General features: G+C 38.0%; 1 protein-coding gene across 1 annotated transcript in view; it reads right to left on the reverse strand.

The window, feature by feature from the left end:
- LOC117176918 overlaps positions 1-14,386 on the reverse strand; it is a 175,261-nt gene that overhangs the window by 28,862 nt on the left and 132,013 nt on the right. Inside the window, exon 3 of the mRNA XM_033367310.1 lies at positions 164-242. The gene's annotated coding sequence lies outside the window, so the exon portion shown is untranslated. The remainder of the gene's footprint in view (positions 1-163; positions 243-14,386) is intronic.

Here is a 14,386-nt window from a genome sequence, read left to right on the forward strand (position 1 = left end):
TGAGGACCAAGGGCTAATACCCTCAGCCAAAGCATAGCTACCTGAGTACAAGAATTAGTCTCTCTGTAGAATCTGCAGTATGAATCATCGTTGTTTCCAACAAAAATAATAATGCATAAAATAATAATCAGTAGATGTAATTAAAAATTATATCATTACATACGAGAGAATGAAGCTGATTTCTTGAAGCATGAATCCAAAGGGCCACCGAATTTGAGCTTTATAGCGGAGTCGTTTCTGACCTGCATAAATCAAAATATTAATTAGTTAATTTTTACGGCATAAAATACAAAAATCAAGGTCATTATATATATGTTCATCAAAAGTGACATCAACGAGGGATGGGCGAACTGTGAATTTGTTTGAAAATTTTGTTTAAATAACTAGCCATTTTTAATTTAAAAAATATAAATTTTTGTTTATGAACAGTGTCTAAATCTTTTTTGAACGGCAGCTATTCCTAACGAATTGTAATTGTGCATAAATGTCTCTCATATTTTTTATAAAACTATTAATTCCATACAATTGGTCATTGTGAATCACGAAAAAATGGCTTTTTGTTAATTAATTTGTTTCATAAATTACAAACAACTTTTTTCTAACTGCAGCCTATTGCAAATAATTACTATATAGTCAATACACTAACTTAACATTTTCTTTAGTAAATTTGAAGATCTTAAAAAAAGGTACATCGGAAATATTTTAAAAAGAATTGTATTATATAATAATTTCATATTATATTGAGTTGATGAATACACACAATAGAATATATGGGACAGAATACGTTAAGTGTTCCCACCTAAAATTAATTTTTTTTTTGATCGGGATGAAACTTGGCTGGTATATATATCTAGTGGACGTAGATTAATCCACTAAACCATAGGTTCTATTATCAAACGGTTGTCAATATGCAGGGGCCTGAATTTTTCATTTTTCACACGTTTCTTCACCTTCACGTTAGTGTAACTTCTTTTAGGATGATCCGATTGGACTTTTATCATAGTGTTTTGGAAATATATTTTCATGTTCTTTAAGACTATTGTAACGATATATTTATAACAAATTTTACATTTTAGTTTGGTTTGAAAATCAAAATTGAAATTAATTAATTTAAAAAAACTATATTTTAAACATTTTTTTTATTTCAAAAACCTATTTAAAACATGTAGAAGTAGAATAAAAAGTGTACCGAAAATGTATTCTTAGTCAAATATAGATTTTTACGCTCAAGGGTTGCACGTTCAGCTTTCGCAGCGCTCGGGCACGAATACTGTCGGGTCTAATGTGCTCTAAAATTATATTTTACTTTTTCGAGATGATTAGCTGTTCAGAAATATATAAATTGCGTTATGTATTTCATCTCACACCTTTTATTTTATTCCGAATGAGCGTGAAAATTTAAATTTGACCTAGGACAAATTTTCGGTCCACTTTTTATTTTTCATGATTTTAAAGAGTAGTAAAAAAGCTATTTTTTTAATAGAAAAAAATTTGTAATATGTTTGAAAATTATAAGAATAGTTGAATTAAAAATTAGTTTTCAAGCGATAATATAATTGCCTTATTTACTAAATTAATGTTTGATTATTAATAATGCGTTTTTTGTTTACCCAAACGATTAAAGACTAATTACCGGAAGGGACGCCCACCCACATGAATTTGGAAAATTGAAAGAATAGTTTATTTAAAACTTATTCCTTAAGCGATAATATATTTTTCTTATTTACTAAATTAATGTTTTACTATTAAAATATGCGTTTTTTGTTTACTTAAACGATTAAACACTAATTACCGGAAGTGACGCAGATCCACATGAATTTGGAAAATTAAAAGAATAGTTTAATTAAAACTTATTTTTCAAGCGATAATATATTTGTCTTATTTACTGAATTAATGTTTGATTATTAAAATATCCATTTTTTGTTGACTTAAACGATTAAACACTCACTACCGGAAGTGACGCAGACCCACATTAATTTGGAAAATTAAAAGAATAGTTTAATTAAAACTTATTTTTCAAGCGAAAATATAATTGTCTTATTTACTAAATTAATGTTTGATTATTAAAATATGCGTTTTTTGTTTACCCAAATGATTAAAGACTAATTACCGGAAGGGACGCCAACCAACATGAATTTGGAAAATTGAAAGAATAGTTCATTTAAAACTTATTCCTGAAGCGATAATATATTTTTCTTGTTTACTAAATTAATGTTTTACTATTAAAATATGCGTTTTTTGTTTACTTAAACGATTAAACACTAATTACCGGAAGTGACGCACACCCACATGAATTTGGAAAATTGAAAGAATAGTTTATTTAAAACTTATTTCTTAAGCGATAATATATTTTTCTTATTTACTGAATTAATGTTTGATTATTAAAATAAGCATTTTTTGTTTACTTAAGCAATTAAACTCTAATAACCGGATTATGGCCGGCAGCGGCAGTCCACTTGTCTGAAGAAAGGCTATAAAAGTAAAAGAGACGGTCAATTCTCTATCTCCCTTACTCTTGTGGAATCTCTACAGGCGGCTGCCTGCCTTTCAGCTGTTGACAGACAGGCAGGATATGCACAAGAGGGAAAGAGATTGACAGTTGCATGATAGGGGGAAGAGAGAATCGAAGAATCGCTTGGACTCGAGGCTGTCAAAACTCGAGTGGATTCGGTCCCTGGCGTTGGACCTGAACGGACGTTTCGTGGTTCATATGTGAATCTGTTGGTTTTTTTTTGTGCGTGGCCTTTCCACGCTGTGTATAATTCTGTGGAACCTTAATTCAATAATGTTTTTGTCAAAGTCGTGCAATAAGTGAATGTGATAAAAGAGGAATTTTTATCGAAGGTCTTATATCCTATTGTGAAGGCTATTAGCTGATTGCGGATCATAGAAACTGTATTGTTTTCGCAACCGCATATTGGAGCAAATCAGTCTCCATGCTCTCTTTGAAACCGGCCCTGAAGTGGTACCAATTTTGGTGAGGTTTTCCTCTTTGCTGCATAATCTTCTTCGGACTTTTGGAACCTGGGGTGAGCCGAGTATTTTAGACAAATTAGGCAGAGTCTGCTCATCACCCAAAGGGAAGGTCATGTGTATTTATAGTTCTCACTTGGACAACGACAAAGACAAGTAACTAACCAGCTTTGTTTACCTCGTCAACCAGCTGCCTCCTGTTTTCCCTGCTTTCACATCCCGCGCTTACATTCCTATCTTGTTTCTTATTGCTGTTTATTATTTGTCCTGTGCTTGTAAGGTCTTAATTTATTCCACTCACATTTTATTTGGCGCGGATTTTAATTGAATTTTGTTTATTTTGATTTTCTCCTCTTGCCTAACATTACAACCTTTGACTTCTTCTATACTGTATTGCATTATGCTTCTTGATTCCCCGGATCGGTTGAGACTTCCAAAGGGGTTTAGCTGCTTCACCCAGCTTCGCTAAATTGATTAAATTTCTTTCTGTCCTGCTTTATGGGTGGGCAAGGTTCTTAGTTTAACTTAACTTAGTTATAATTTGTGGCTGAGGGCGAGAAGTTCGCGGACTTTCAATATATTTACACGGTATTTCAACTAATTGAGCCTCTTTTTTAGATCTCGATTCTCCAAGGTGGATCAGTCCAGGTCTGGTGGCATGCCAAATTTTTTGGGTTCTGCATCGCCTCTTGAAGCTACAAACAAGGGCGGGTTCGGACGCGCACACAACGCAGCCCGGGATGAGACGCTTCCGCAGCCTAACGGATTTTCGACCAGAGTTCAGGTAGAACCCTCCCCCAGACCAGGATCAGCCAAGACGCCCGGTACCTCCCCTCTCCAGGTGGCCTCCCTGAAGGAAAGTCGCCTGGAAATAACCAACAGGAACGGGGTAAAGTATGGACATCTTATTCTTGAGTCTGCCAGCAATTTGACCCGCAACGGGCACTCTTCTGAAGAGATAGCTTCGGAGGGGGATCAGTTATTTCACATCTATCAAGGATGGACAACTCCCTTCCTCCTACCCGGATGATCACATCAAATGGTCAAGGCCGGGTGCTGCACCGGGCTTGTACTCTGGGGGTGCTTCCTCCCCCCCCCCCCTATCTGGTCTTCCTAGAGTGCAGTACGAGAGGCAGAAATGTCGGGAAATACGACCCCCTTATATTGGCGGATAGGATTAGGAGTGTCATTGCTGGTCCCCGACAGATCTACAGGAACGGGCAGAACCGAGTAAAGATCTTCTGTGACAGCATGGAGGATGCGAACACCCTGGTACTTTCCCAGGAGCTGAGGGTTTCTGGGTACACTGTTTCCATCCCCCTTCTCTAATTCTTAAAAAAGCATTTGTCAACGGTGTTCCTGTGTGGTACTCAGCCTCTGAAATCTTGAGCAGGACACTGAGGAGGTTAGGTCTTCCATCACCTCCATTAGGCGCAGGACCAAGCAGGATGGCACCCTGGATGAACGGGTGGAAATTCTTTTTGCCTGCTCAAGGATTCCTAAGGTAAATATCGAGATTTCTCCAAATATTTGAAATTATTCGGGAACTGAGTAATCTCTGAAGCCATTGAAATTATACTTATGAATTTTAAATCATTTAAAATTCCGTTTAAGAATTTAAACTTAAATGTCTGAAATCACGTTGAATCGGCGGGATAATTCCGAATCTCTAAATCTATTGGAATTCCTGTTAAATACATAAATATCGATTAAAATCTTTAATTTTTTCCAAATATTTGAATTATTCGGAAACTGATTAATTTTCTGAAAGCCATTGAAATTATTCTCATGAATTTTACACCATTTAAAATTCCGTTTAGCACTTTAAACTTAATTTTTGAAATCACATTAAGTCGACAGGAATAACTCCGAATCTCTCAATCTATTGGAATTTCTGTTAAAATACACAAATATCGATTAAATCTTAAATTTTAATCAGTTATCTTTTGAAATTGCTTAAAATTCTTCTAATCCCATAAATCCATGTTAAACTGAAAGTTCTGGAAATCGCTTTAGACCTTTTAATTTTATAAATCCGAATCTTGAGGGACTTCTCGAAAGGTTTGAAATAATTTAAAATCGATTAAACCTGAATTCTTGGGAATATTTCCGAATCTTTGAAATATATTAAATATTGTAAAGACAGTAAAACTCTCAAACTCCATAAACATAAACCGAATTTACACTGGGTAATCCTTAGAAATGAAACCCCTGAAAATCTCTCTACTCTCCTTGGCAAATCCCCCCCCCCCCACTTTTTAATCAATGGAAATTCCTGAAATATCGCGTAATCTTCACAATATTTTAAATATCTTAAAGCTAGTTGAATTCTTAATAAATAAATATATTAAATGGATGAATATTTCTTGAAATTTCTTAAATTCCTGTATACTATTTGGAATCCTTTGGAAATGTCTTAATTCAGTTAAACTTCACTAAAACATCTAAACTGGAAATATTTATTTATTTGTTAACATTTGAAATGTTAGAAATATCCTTAATTTACCATAATTTCTGTCTAGTATTATTGAACCTTTGTTGAATGTTTCGAACTATGGGAATTGAATATTAATTTGGAAGCAGGCAGAGGGGGTGAATTTTTAGGAGTTAAATCAAATAACCCGAATTGAGCGAAATCTGCATTGAACACATTAAATTAAAATCCTAAATTAATATATTAATCACTAAAGGGTGGCAAATCTTAATACTCCAATTATGAGTTCTAAATTAATTTTTGTATAAACCAAAGAACTATAAATTGAAAGTTCTAAATTCGTTTATTGAGTTGAAATATTTAAATAAAGAGTTGAAAACTGAAGTATCTAAATTAAATTACCATAAACTGGAATCGTTAAGCTAATGCAATCTTACTTGAAATATGTGTATGCTTGTTTATAGGGAGACAACCCAATTTAGAGACTTGTTATCTTGAAGAATTCTTGGAGATATGTTCAAATTGGAGAAACTAAATTGAAATTGTTGAAATAAATACCAAGATGATAATGCGTAAATGGATCAATCTTATAATTTTGCTATCTATATTTATAACATATAATTTGAGGCTTCCATTTGGGAGTTTGAACTAAATATATTAAATATCAAGAGATTGTAAATCGGCATACTTAAGTTAACGAATTCTAAATCGATTTTGTTTAAATTAAAGAACGGCAGACTGATATTTTAAGTTCGCTTATTAAGTCGAAATATTTGATTTAGATTTTGGAATTTGAATACTTATATTGATTTATTATTTTTTTCAAGGTGCTTCAATTTGGTAGTCATAACAATCAGATCTCCGTAACTTAACCTTGCAATCATCAATATTTTTAGTATTTTACCCTCAAAGAATCATTTTAGCTGAATATTTTTTTGGGAACATGTGCAATTCCCCTACCTGGTTGGGGATATAGTTTAAGTTTATATAGTCTGGGTTTCCCGCCCTCGTTACAACGATCTCTTGAAAGTATCCGATCGGTTCGATTGGCTTTGAGGTATATATTCTTGTCTAGCTATTAAGGCAATGGCCTCTCCTCTGAAGCGTGTTCTAGCCTTTTGAGGGTTCTGGCATGGAATCTAAGCGGAAGGTTTTAAAATTCGCTAACTGGAACGCACGAAGCGTGGTAGGTAAGAGGGAGGAGATTGAGTCACTGCTCTTTCTCAATGATTTGGATGTCCTCTGCATCTCTGAATCTTGGCTGACTCGAGGTATCGGCTTCGAGATCAAGGGCTACTTGTCCTATTAGTGTGATAGAGCGGTCGGTAGAGGGGGAGGTTCACTGATACTGGTCCGGGACAGTCTTTGCCTGGTTTGCATTGATTTGGCTGGTCCGTGGGCGAGCGACATTGAGGCAGTGGGGCTAACTATCAAAACTTCACTTGGGAGGATTACTTTTCTATCCATTTATGTCCCTGCTGACGCCAGAATCACACAGGACTTTTCGCAGGGCCTGATTGATCATGTATCGCATAGGGGCTCCTTGATAATGTGTGGGGATTTTAATGCCTACTCCCCCATGTGGGGCTCTCCAAACACAAACTATACGGGCAATCAGCTGTATTCCGCGGTTTTTGATAGAGGCTTGATTCCTCTTAATGACTCTGTCCCCACTTATATTTCTGGTCCTGGCCGTCTTGCGAACAATTTGGACCTTGTCTTCTCTACGGCTGCGCTGGCGTCGGTTTCCGCTGTTCGAGTTGGAGATAACAGTCACAACTCAGACAATCTTCCAGTCCTCGGCAGGCTAGACGCTTCCCCTGCTCTTAGCAGCTCTTCGTCCAGCAGATATAACATTAAGTCGCTGGACTGGGGCATGTTTAATGCGAAAATGGAAGGTCTTATTACGTGCATTGGATCTGAGTTAGAGGATGGAGCTGTCCCCGCGAACATATATAACAAGTTCATTAGCGCCGTCTGCGACTCCCTGGAAGCATGTGGGGCCTTCAGGCCGGACTCCCCAGGGGGACATAGGTCCAGGCAGCCTCTCTGGTAGAATTCCGGATGCGAAGCGATCCAGAATAAAAGGAGGCTGACAAGAAGGAGATTTCTGGCCAATCAGACATATGAAGAGATGGAATTATATAGGAGGATCGACTATGAGATCAAATCTCAGCTTAGAGGCATTAAGCACCAGTCCTTTCGAGCCTTCTGTAAGTCCTTGGATCCGGCAACGGGTCTGTCGAAGATATGGCGTACTGTTAAGGCCCTGGCTTCTCGAGCCGGGGAACCACATACAGGGGTAATTACGGACCCAGATTCTCCAGCCATTCGAGGCTTGCAGGATGAATTGGTGCGCTCGGACATTCCTCTTCAGGTGAGGGACCCTTTTGCGAATTCCGATGAGCGGGATTGTATGAACCAGCCTTTTTCCTGATAGGAGTTTCGGGTGGCTTTGTCTTTGTCTTTGTGCAAGGCTAAGACATCTCCCGGCATGGACGGACTTTCATACGAGGTCTTAAGGGGCTTCTCGGCCCCGACGATGAGGTTCGTACACTCTCTGTTCAACGGTATGTTCCGCGACTCTTCGTTCCCGGAATCCTAGAGGAACACCCGAGTACACTTTATCCCTAAACCAGGGGGTAAGGGCTTTAGGCCAATATCTCTAACATCAACTTTCTGTAAGTTATTCGAGAGATTGGCCCAGAGGCGGTTGGAATTCTTGGCGGAGAGGAATGATTGCATCCCAGATTTTCAATTTGGTTTTAGAAGGGGCAGATCATCTATAGACTGCGTGGCCTCCGTAGTTTCTGATATCATGAAGGGTTTTGGTGGGGGCAAGGGCACGTTGGCTCTCGCTCTTGACCTTAAGGGTGCGTTTAACGCGGTTCTGCCCGGGCCTCTGCTTGACAAGCTGAGGGAACTGGAAGATCCAACCAGGCTGCTCAATTTAGTTTCCTTTCTGGTTAGCAAGCGATATCTCTTTTTCTCCTCCGACAGATCCAACCCGAGGCCTTGTGGAGTTGGCGTGCCCCAGGGGGGAGTCCTCTCTCCGCTTCTGTTCAATCTGGCTCTGAGATGGCTCGGGCAACATCTGCCAGACGGCGTAAGCGTGGCCATGTATGCGGACGATTTACTGCTTTACCTCACCGGGAGTCTGGGGCGAGAGGCTTCCGAGCTGCTGGAATTGGCTTGTGAACAACTGACTCCCTGGTTGGAGAGGCTCGGGCTCTCCATATCGATCCCAAAGTCACAGCTCTGTGTCTTTTCAAGGGGGGGGGGGGGGGGGGGGGGGGGGGTCGTGGCATTTCGATTAGGAACAATCGAACAGTTGTTCGGAGTCAATGCACCCTCAACTACTTGGGTATAATATTAGATCAAAAAATGAATTGGATCGCTCACATTCGGGAGATCGCCGCCAAGGCATCAAGACCCCTTAACATTCTCAGAGTGATTGCAAGAATCTCCTGGGGTGCCTCGCCCTCCCGTCTGCTCACCGTTCATAGGGGGCTGATCAGGGCGTGCTTGGAGTGGGGGCCCCTCTTTTCTTCAGAGCTAGAGCAACCGCGCTGAGAATATTGGATACAATCCCCTATGCCTTTCTGAGGGTTGCCTTGGGTTGTATGAGCTTCACTCCCATTTCTCTGCTTCTGTCGGAGGCTGCCGAGACTCCAATGTCGTTAAGTCGCTCGCTTCTTGCGAACAGGTTCATACTGCGTAACTTCTGCTGGAATGCGAGCCCGCTAGGAAGGAAATTGGAGGACTTGGCCACTGATGTATGCACTAGGGGTTTCCGGGTGAATCCGGAAAAGGTCGGTCTTTGGCTGCCTATGGCGCGATGGGAGCTTTCACCGGGACGTTGGATTGCTCGGAGCGGCCAAGTTATTTTGCCGAATCCTGGGGGATTGTTGGCGCCAATTTCCGTGGATTTGGACTTCGGCGAAGCTTTAAGGGAGGGCGAGTTTCCGCGGTAGGCTTTTTGCGAGCTCGCTGACCGCAGGTTTCCAGGGGCTACTTGGATTTTCACGGATGGATCGGTGGACCCGGGCTTGGGGGTGGTGGGATGTGGATTCTACATCCTCTCAGGTAACCGTAGATTTAGGTTTCGTCTGAGGGATCACATGTCAGTTCTGTCAGCGGAGCTATACGCCATTTTTTATGCGGTTTAATTTGCCATAGAGTCGGGTTTAAGGGACGTGCTTATATTTTCGGATTCTCGGGCCGCTTTGGAGTGCTTCTCTCGTAGATTTTCGGACCCTAAGGGCCCCATTCTTGCCCGAGCAGTATGCAACAGTGTTGCAGCGGTGGAGAGAGAGGGGCCATGTATCCGTTTCTGCTGGATTCCGGCGTACTGCGCAATAAGGGGGAATGAAATTGCCGATAAACTGGCGAAACGGATATCTAGGTTCCCTGTCACTGCGTTAAGGGGTTCGTCATTACGTGACCTTCGTGAGGTTTGCCGAAATGACTTCAGTTTCTGGGCTGCACTGTGCTTGCCTTACGGGGGAACTGATGGCCTACGGGGGGGCCTACTTCTCGCGAGTTAATGTTAAGACGCTGAGGCCTTGGTTTTTTGGCCTTAATTTACCTAGAAGATTTATTAATCTGGTCACCTGACTTAGAACAGGTCACATCTGCACGGGGCATCACTTCTCGATGATGAGTTGGAACCTCCCGATTGAATGTGAACGCGGTGCCCCGCTTAAGGACGTTTCCCATCTTTTGAATCAGTGCCCTACTCTGGCAGGGGGGAGGCCCGCTCTGCACGACTTTTTTGAGAGTGTTTTGCCCGACCTGCCTCCTGGACAGGTAGATATTAGTGACTTTATCTTCGAACCCACGGAGGAGTCAGTGATTGAGCTTGGTCGTTTTTTTCAGCATGGCAATATTATAGTTTAATGTATAGCTTTTTTATTTTTGTGAATTTTTGTTAGGCTTTGCAATGAAATACCGACAAATATTGTGCTAATGATTTGAATTTGGCGTCTTCCAGCGCTGGCGACTCCTATCCCTTCCCTCCAATATGGCGTGCGTGGTATGGAGTATGGGGATCGTCAACGCTGGCACTCGCGGAACAGAAATAGTTCGCTAGCACCCGACTGTGGTGGTTTCCTATCGCACAGTTGGAGTTCGTGTGAGGAAGGCAAGTAGAATTGTCCTGTAAGAAGTGTCATCCGAAGGAGTCCAAAGGATTGTGAGGTTTTTTCGAATGTTTTTGCCCGTCCGTGGATGCTTTTTTTTGTCGGCACGATAACTTTCGAAAGAATTGACTGATTGGATTTTCTTTGGTAAATTCTTTTACTATCTCAAAATGAAGGTCAAGTTCTTAAGACAGCCATTTTGGATACAAATTCAAAAAGTGAACGTATTTTGAAAATTTTTGAGACCAATTTTCTCAAAATTCAATAATTTTTATAACATTCTGAGGACGTCCGTAGGTTGTCCTCAGTACATCTTTGATAACGTCCCGAGGACGTCCTTGATAACATCCTGAGGACGTCCTCAGAATGTTATAAAGGATCACAGTGTGCCTAAACGAACATTAAATGGGGGTGACAAGATTATTGTATTGGTTTTGTGTAAAATCTCACATAGTCGGTTTTTATCAAATCTCCAGGTTTTGAGATTCCCTGAGTCAGAAAAAACTATTTTTATGAAGGTGTCTGTCTGCTGTCTGTCTGTAGTCTGTAGTATTGTGTGCTTTGGCACACTTTTTCAGGATCCAAAGAAAAAGAACGAGTTTGTTAACCAGCCATTTTGTATAAAAACTCAATGACTGAGCACATTTTCAAAATTTTCGAAACCATGTTTTTCCAGATTTTGAAATTCTATTTACGGTTTTCCATAGTACTTTGAAACCAAAACAATTTATTCATATGACTTTTTTAAATAAAATCAAAATTGTCAGAGTTATAGCATTTTAAAAATGCTAAAAAGCAAACGAAAATTAACATTTTAAACCAAACAACTCATTACACGAAAAAAAGTTAGGAGTAAATAAATGTTTCTTTCGGGGAGCCTTACAATGTTATCATAACACCTTTTTTACCATAACAACTTTTGAACATTCTATGTATGGTTTTCCGTAGTGCTCAGAAACACGAACAATTTATCTCAACGACTTTTTTCGATAAAAGCAAAATTATTAAAGTTATAGCATTTTCAAAGCCCCTAAAAACAAACGATAATTAACACTTTGAGCCAAGCAACGCACGATGTGAAAATAGTCGATAGAAAAGAATGTTGCTTTTTTAAAGCCAAATACAATATTATTCTTTTTTGACATTGAATTTCATACTCTTAATGGCACACATTATACTCACAATGTCGTAGGACATATAAAGACGTTTTTCTAACGCACGAAATGTTCGATTTTCGACGCATGTATTGTGTGCGGGAAGTGACCAATTCCGAAATCGTGGTAAAAAGCAGTTAGAAAAAGACTTTTTCTAGCTGCTGCGCTTGCGCTCTTTGAGTAAGATTACTCTTTCTTGCTGTTGCGCTTGCACATTTCAAGTCAGAAGTACTTTCTAGGACGGTCGGAATCATGACCTCACTTCATTATGATTTGACGCTTGAGAAACTGATTGTAAGTAGTGAATAAATATTGGACATACTCGAAGTGATAAGTTACCATCATTTACTGATAAATTACCATAAATTGCCGATAAATTAACGAAAATTTTCGAAACTTTTAGAAATCTGAAATTATTGGTAATTTGATAATTTTTCATAAATTTCTGAAAATTTTGGAAATTAAGCCAATTGTTCATAACATTTAGGAAATTTTTGAAATTGAAATATCGTGTGCTACAGGAGCTAAAAGTAGGCAGTTGAAACTCTTGTGAAGTTTACAGTACTTGCCATCGGCTTATCTTCGGGTCGTCTCTGGCTCGTACAGCTAACTTCACACTCGTGTGGAACTGCCTACTTTCCGCACTTGTAGCAGATATACTATTTTAAGACGTCCTTTTGATGTCCTGGTGCCCACAGGGAGGTCTTTCACTTTTTAGCGTGAAAAAATAATCATGTCTCTTATAGCTCTTTTTGGGGCGTCTTTAGGGCTAGCCCTGCGAACATCTTTAGGACAACTTTAGGCCAGACATAGAACGTCTTTAGAACGTCCTAAAGTTGTCTTTATAACGTCCCTCAGACTTAGACGTCAATGTTCAAGAATGTCCCGGGACTGGGAGAGTAACAGACCATCAAATAAGTTTAAATGGGGGAGTGAAAATTTAAATTGTCGTTAATAATGAACGAAAATTATATAATTAACCCACCGTTCCAAACTGATTTGGGCAGGATTCGCTAGAAAACATATACACTGTTAGAAAAAATTCGTACAAAGTCACACCCAAGTTCGAAATTGTAATGAAACGGTGCGATATTTTCGTGCGAAAAAGCATTTTTTCTACTAAAATACACTTCTCCGGTGTAAAGTTGGTAAATTTTCTAACTCTCAACTTCCCAGTGTTGAAAATGCTAACGAATTGCACCGAGGAGATGTCAAAGTCTTAATCTCAAGTTAAAATGTTACTGGACATGGTAAAATCAAACAATAAGACGGAACTTGAAACATACAATCGACCCTATACGGTGCGAAAACTAACAACGATAAGTTTCTTTGGGCGTGCACGCGCAATCAACTTGTGCAGGCTTGTGCGAGTAGACCAAGGTCACATCTTCCCATTGCATCCCAATGACTATCTAGCTGCTCCTCAAATTTTCCTCCTCATATTTCGGTTTTGAAATCACAAATTACATTAGAACCATTTGACTTATTGCAAAAAGGAAAATATAATTTACTTCACGTAAATAGATATAGGAGGCCAGATTTAACAAATAAAAAACGAATTTTTGAAAAAATAGTTAAATTTTCAAACTAAGAAGTGACTTTAAAAAAATACATTTCTTAACTGAAAATTGTAGTTCACACTTAATTTTAAAGTGGAAAAAATTAATCTTTAACCCCAAAAAAATGCGAAGTTTAAACCAACTAAATGAATTTTTAAATAAAACGAATGAAATTTCAAAACAGAAGAATAATTCGCCAACAAAGAAGTTAGAAGATAAGTTTATAATGAAAAACATAATTATTTAAGAAAAAAAATATCGGCAAAATTTTTCGATTTTCATCTTAGAAACGAATTTCAAACTGACAATATAAGCATTTAACCATAAATGTACTAGTTAAATTTTTGGATAAAAAATGGAATTTTTACAGAAGAAAATAATTTTTAAGTAAAAAAGATGAACTTTTAACAAAAAATTGAACAAATAAATTTGCATTAAAAAAAATTATTTTGAATAAAAAACAATCAAATCTACAACAAAATAGTCAAATTTTCAACCAAAGAATTGAATTTACGTAAAAAAGGCTTCTTCCAAAAAAGAATAAATTACGAAAAATTACATGAATTTTCAACCACATAGTTGAAATTAAACTATAAATTGTTTTAAAAAAAAAATTGAATAGTGAAATTTTTAGTTAAAAATAATTATCAACCCCAAAAAGTCAAAGTTTCAAAAAAATATTTACATTTTGCAAACAAATAATTTAAATTTCAAACCAATAATTTCCTACGCAAAACAGACATTCATAATTTTATAAATCAATTTAAAACGACAAAAAAAACGAAGTTTTAACAAAATAGATCAATTTTAAACGAAAAATGGTTAAATTATCATTTAAAATAAATAAATTTACAAGCAAAAATTTTTCATAAAAATATTTTGATTTCCAAAAAAAATACATGAACTTTAAACCATTTTATACAAAAAGAGAAGAAGTTTTATCAAAAAATGCATTTTCAACCAAAGAAATGAATTTTGAATTAAAATAGATGAATTTTTACACAAAAAGAATAAACGTCTACCGACTTCCGTTTCCGGCATGAAAGTGTAAAGTAGTGGGAATTGTGGATGCTGAGTTTTTCTGATATTGTGGTGAAATTTGAGGTGAGTGGATTGTGGAAGTGT

The sequence above is a fragment of the Belonocnema kinseyi genome, chromosome 7 (genome assembly GCF_010883055.1).
Source record: "Belonocnema kinseyi isolate 2016_QV_RU_SX_M_011 chromosome 7, B_treatae_v1, whole genome shotgun sequence".
NCBI lineage: Eukaryota > Metazoa > Arthropoda > Insecta > Hymenoptera > Cynipidae > Belonocnema > Belonocnema kinseyi.